The following is a 6,000-nucleotide window of genomic DNA, read 5'->3' as shown; positions in this document are numbered from 1 at the left end:
CCCCCCCATCACTGGCCCCTCAGCTCTTCAAGCTGTGTTAATTAACAAGTGGGTCGCGCCACCTCAGGCAGCCAGAGCAGATCAATAGCCACAGGTCTGTGATCAGTCTGCCGCCCTGATACTGCTGGCGCAGCAATGAGAAGAATTAATCAGCGGCTGACTTCCAATCAGCCAAACATGGCCCAGCAGAGCACCGAAACACATTTTCAGTAAAGAAGAGATGGGGATTATCTTGAACCAACACACAAATATGTTAGCATGGTACCAGGAAGGTCTTGAGATAGAAGTCCCGCTCATTTTGATTTTAATGTATCAGATACCACATATTATTATACCACATGTATTCTTTTCTTTTCATGGTCAATTCATGGCCAGGTGGATATTTTTGGATTTTCACATAATTTATGCACAAAACCTTTTACATGCACAACGGTTAATAAAGCATGGCTTTAGCTTCCTAAGTTCAAAACTTAATTTATGTGGCGGCATTGATTTGATGTATTTTATACACATAGTAGTAGCTAATTAGGTTCTGTAAAACTAGCTAAAACTAGTCTATCAAAATATTGTTCTGTTTTTGTTGTTTAGAGTAAAAACTGTTGGTTATTTTGGTGGATGTTATTTGGGATTGTGTTGAATAAAACTGCAACTAACAATTTTCCTTATTATAATTATCCTTATTAATTATGTTCTCGCTTAATTGTTTTGTCCATACACTGTGTGAAATCCCAATTACAATTTTGCAGAGCTGTGGGGATGTTTTCAAATAGCTTATTTTATCTGACCAGCAGTTCCAAACCAAAAGATAATCAATTAACCTTCATACGTGATAAAGGAAATAATAAAATCCTCATTTTAAGAAGCTAAAACGTGCAAATGTTTGGTCTTTTTGCCTGAAAAAATACCGACAGGATTAGTCAATTATTAAAATAGTTCCAGATGAATTTTATATTGATCGACTAATTGATTAATCAACTAATAGTTTTAGCTCTACAGTTGAATAGTCTTTAATTATACTGAAAGGTGTTTCTGAAATGTTGTCCATCCTATTTTAACTATTTCCGTAGTTAAGTATAAAAAAGTATAAAAGCAGTATAAAGCAGTACATGTTTTTATTTAAAAGTATTTATTTCATGTATTAAAAAATCCATGTATAGAAAAAAAAGTGCTGCACAAGGCTTTCTTTGAACACAAAACAATAGCTGTAATAAATAATGCTATACATTAGTTTTGTTCCAGTTGTCTTTACAAAAAAACATTTTGCTTTTGCAATGGCTACTGACTCTATAAATAGAGGATTCCTCTAATACACGTTAGTTAAATGTCTACTGGTATGCGTTAGATGTGTGACAATAAGTCAAGGGCATGTTTCATATATTATGTTACACAGCAGCATGTGGCGCACACAAGTTAATACATCGCTGCCACAAAATTTATATTTTCCCCCTGTGGCGCGGCCGCCCGCAATCTGAAGGATGCTCTGGCTTTGGCATTCGACTTTGTTTAGCAGATCAGTCGAATGTTCCATCGAGCTTGAGCTGGAGAGCAGTATTGTTGGTCAGGACTGGATACCAAGCAGAAATTGTTTATATTCAAAACCACCATGACTGATGCAGCCTCTCTTTTCCTCCCCCTTTCCTTTCTCCACAGCTGCTGCTGTCCATCACAAACAGGATCCCGGTCCCGATCGCTCCAACCACAATTCTTCCTCTTTGTCTTCCTTCTCCTGCTTTCCCCCCCTCTCCTTGGAGTGTCCTCCGACACCGAGATGACAAATCCATCCCCGAGCGTCTGGGACGTCCACCGTCAAATTTAAAAACTAGCCACCACGCTCTTGTGGCCATCCAGCCATGTACTGGAAATGACTATGAATAATTTCACAACTCAAAAAAAGAGACAATATGAAGAATGTAATATAATCGAGAAGCCCTGCTCCAGCGGATAATGTACTTTTATTTTGAAAGTTTCATTTTATTTTGTGTTTTTTTGTTGTTGCTGTTGCTTTTTTATAGTTTTTTTTGTTTTGGGTAACAAATGTCTGATTTGAGTGTGCGAATGGGATGACGTATATGTGTGTGTGTGTGTGTGTGTGTGTGTGTGTGTGTGTGTGTGTGCGTGTTTGTCCAGCCTTATGAGTGACATCTTTGAAGTACCATCAGTCATTTTCATGCCACTGTGGAGGAAGAAAAGATAACAGAGATGTATTGTTTTCGACATGAAAACATTTTTTTTTTGCTTTTGTGTTGTCTAAAAAATAATGATGTAAGGTGTGTTGCTCCTGTCGTGCAAACTCAGCAACAGCATTTATTAAACAGCTTTCTGGAATGCAACCCATTTCTGCTTGGCAGCAACAGCGGCTTGCAAATGGACACACAGAGACACAGACTAAAAGCTTCCCTCGCATAGAAACACACCGAACACAGACGAGAAATGAACCTCTCCAAGCTTCATGAGGAGAAATTGTTGGAAACTTTGCCCTCTGTGGAAATGGTAGCAGTTTAAAATAAGGCACCTGTACACAACAAAGGATCAGATAAGTGAGGAGGAGATGTTTAACAAGGGAAAAATGTTGACTATTTTTTATTTTTTCCAGAGCACATCATACAGCTACAGGTTTAACCCAATGGACAATATTCCTTTTGATCCTTTATGTCTTTAAACTATACTTATTTGAATGTTTCTGAACTCGTAAATGATGCTTCATATAATACAACAACACCTCCGTCCTTAATACAGCTCTACTGCTCTTTCCTTTTTTTGTGGCAATGCGTTGTTCTTTTGGGTTTTATCTTTTGAAAAAGGACCTGTTTGGAAATATGCAAGACATGTTGAGAAGGAGAAGGAAACCAGAATGTACTGTAATTGTTTTCCCTTTACCTAAATGGTGGACAATTTGAAAAAAAGAAGAAAAAAATAACAAAACGCAAGAGTTGATGTTTGTCATTGTATGCCTTCTGATGCCATATGATCTAGCCATGTAGATCTAACATTCTCTCAATCTCTTTTGTACTTTTATTTTGACATGATCATGTTTTTGGCCTTGTTTGTTTTATTTTGTTTTTGTCAAGGAGCTCTAGGTACATGTAACTTATGTCATTTATTTATGTCCTTTTATATCTAGTTTGTAAAATAATAGCCTAAAGTGAAGAAAATAAAGGGGTGCCAAAGTGCATTCTTAATAAAGTAGAAACCATATGATGATCTTCCTGCCTCTCATTCACACACACACACACACACACACAAACACGCACGCACGCACACACACGCACGCACGCACACACACAAGCAAGCACGCACGCACGCACGCACACATACACACACATACAGTGTTTGATGCTGAGGACATAAGCATTGTCACCAGTGATTACAGTCACTATGGCGTTAGCTGATAACCTATCATGCATTTATTACTGCTTTTTATGATTACACATAACGGAAGGGTTACGTAACAGAAAGAAGAGGCCGAGGTAGCACATCAAGCACTGTCTTGGCCTTGTTTTTGTTTTCTGATTTTCTCTTACGCCTTTTGTGACCCAAACATACACATCATTTTATAAACAAGGGCCAGTGTGTTTGCAGTGTGTCCCCCCTGCAGCACATGCTCAGTGGATATCATGAATCTGGACTCCAAGACTTGGCCTTCAACTCCTCTCAGGCCTTGGAGCAGCAGTGAGCACCACTCACTTGGCATGGTGCAATTATGTGTGTGTTTAATCAGAACAACATCTGCTTCCTGGACTTACTTCCAGCTGCGATAAACCACTGATTGTCCTGTGTCTTTGATAAGGGCCCAGGAGAGAGGGGAGAACGAGAGGATGGCTTTAGAAACGGGGCTCTAGCCAGCGTTGAGCCAAATGGGGTTTTACACATTTCCTGAGAAATCACCAGCACAAGGCATGCATACATTAAAGCTCTGAAGTTTGCAGTGGGAGATGTTTATCATCCTCGGAGGGAAAGTGTGCCCCCTTCTCAGACTCTCAGAGTTTGCAAGCTTAGAGGGGAAGATGAAAAAAGATTAGTGAGGCTGACTTTGATAAATCTGCTCCAAACGAGGAAGATTTGTTTTTTCAGATTTTTGACAACTTGGCATGGTGTTTGAATGTTCAAAAGAATGTCAGAAATAAATGGGGGAAATTGTATTTAAAAAGCATGCATATGTAAGTAGGGGGTTATTTAAGCATGCATGTTCAATCTTGTTCTGGGAAACAACCAATTGGTTTTCAAGACATTTCAATCTGGATTACAAATGTCATCCTCACGGTGGTTCTAAAAGGAAAGTCAGGGGCTCATCTGGGGCTAACATGGCTAAAACGAAGAAGATGGAGTGTGTAAATGCAGTTCTGACTGCAAGCAAAAAGGAGGAGAAGAAGGAAACCCAGACAGGGGGAGATTGAAAGTTCTGGTCACTAAGGAAAATCTGACTGTCTTCTACACTTGGCTAACCAAAGTAAGCAGAGTCTTGTTGAAATGCGTAGGGTCCATGATTCGGCTGAAATGCAACCTCTCTCGAAACACAACCAGCACCTTAGTCAGTAAAGCCTCTCTTTCAACTTGGACTTCGAAGGGAAAAATATTGCGTGTTGCTACTTTCTCCCGCAACTTCGATACAACAAAAAAAAAAAAGACATTGCAACTTTTATCGCAATTTTTATAGAAGCGCCTGAAAAATCACGCATTTTTGGCTGCAACAATCTCAAAGAAACGGCTGCGAAGTCCTGGAGGGACTGATTGGCAGACACCCAATATTGTAGGTCAAGATTAGGACCTAAAAATCTTGCCAAAGTAACGCCAACTCAACCATATTTCATTGTGTTCCACTATTTTTCTCTAGCCTAAACATTCTATAGTGGCCATGTATAATTAGAAATGGTGAATTTGAAAAAGTCTGTGACTGAGTGTTTTGCAGAATCATCCAATATTTTGTGTTTTGTGAATGTATTATTCATACAAATTAACAAACTTTGGGATTTGAGGGCTCCTTAAGCTAACCACATAACTTAAATCAATGAACCCTCACACAAAGAGACTAAGGTGAAGACCAACAAGCCTACAACTTTAGACCCTTTTCACATACACACACACAGAGTTATCAGCCACAATGCTTTTGTCAACCAATCTAATAAAGAAAACCTTCAGGTGAAGTGCCAGCCCTTCAAACTGGCTTAACCCCCGCTGCTCCATACTGTCACCGCAGCCCTTTTCATTGGGTCACTTTGTTTCATAATTCAATTTCCTGATTCGAAAGATAGAAGCCCTGCTCGCCCGTCTTCTCCTAAGCCAATCACAATGGGGCGCCACCCCTCACACTGACATTATGATTACTCTGTCCTTTGTGTAGTTGTTCTTAAGTACGTCCTTAAAGCCACACAATATGACAATCTATAATCCAAGCGCTTCAATCTTAATCCCCAGATGCTTCAACCAATTCCCAGAAAAGAGTTTTATTTTCTTTACTCTCCAGGTGATTGGTTGGCATTTTTCTTTTGGTGAAGGACGATTTAAGAGGGAAACAGAGTGCTGTTATGACGTGTGGGGACAGAGGAAAAAAAGAAAAACGTTAGGGGAATAAAACAACAAGAGCTAAAAGCTTTGGTGGGAAAATAGCTGGGCAGCGCCTCTGAAACGTCATGAGCATATTGATCGAGAGGCTTCCAGCAGAGTCAACGTTGGGTCTGGTCTGCAAGGTATTTCCTCTGAGGACTTTCGATGGCACACAGCAATCCCAACAATGTGGCTGTAAAATGTTGTAACAAAAAACAATAGCAATTTCTGGCAGCATGACTGACAGTGTCTTAATTTAGCTATGTTTGAATTCTCTCAGTTTACAGTCAAACACAGTCTGTGTAGCCTTCAAACGCAGCTTTGGTTCAGCAAAGACCAGAGGCAGAAACTATCGCAGACAAAAACCCGACAACATGAAAAAGCACTTACTACTGAAGCACCCTCTCATGGTTGCATCCCAGCCTAAAGGCCACTTTTCTTTTTCTTTTTACCACCAGA

The 6,000-nt window shown here is 39.7% G+C and overlaps 1 protein-coding gene and 1 long non-coding RNA gene across 5 annotated transcripts in view; both read left to right on the top strand.

The window, feature by feature from the left end:
- Nucleotides 1-3,198, top strand: part of epha4l (eph receptor A4, like) — a 53,175-nt gene extending 49,977 nt beyond the window's left edge. For all 4 annotated transcript variants that reach the window (XM_034865062.1, XM_034865054.1, XM_034865045.1 and 1 more), the window contains exon 18: nt 1,651-3,198. The gene's annotated coding sequence lies outside the window, so the exon portion shown is untranslated. The remainder of the gene's footprint in view (nt 1-1,650) is intronic.
- LOC117939953 overlaps nt 1-6,000 on the top strand; it is a 308,332-nt gene that overhangs the window by 146,184 nt on the left and 156,148 nt on the right. The window lies entirely within an intron of this gene.

The sequence above is a fragment of the Etheostoma cragini genome, chromosome 3, assembly GCF_013103735.1.
Source record: "Etheostoma cragini isolate CJK2018 chromosome 3, CSU_Ecrag_1.0, whole genome shotgun sequence".
Classification (NCBI taxonomy): domain Eukaryota; kingdom Metazoa; phylum Chordata; class Actinopteri; order Perciformes; family Percidae; genus Etheostoma; species Etheostoma cragini.
Note: the sequence above shows the minus strand (reverse complement) of the source record. Positions and strands in the feature narration are given on the sequence as shown.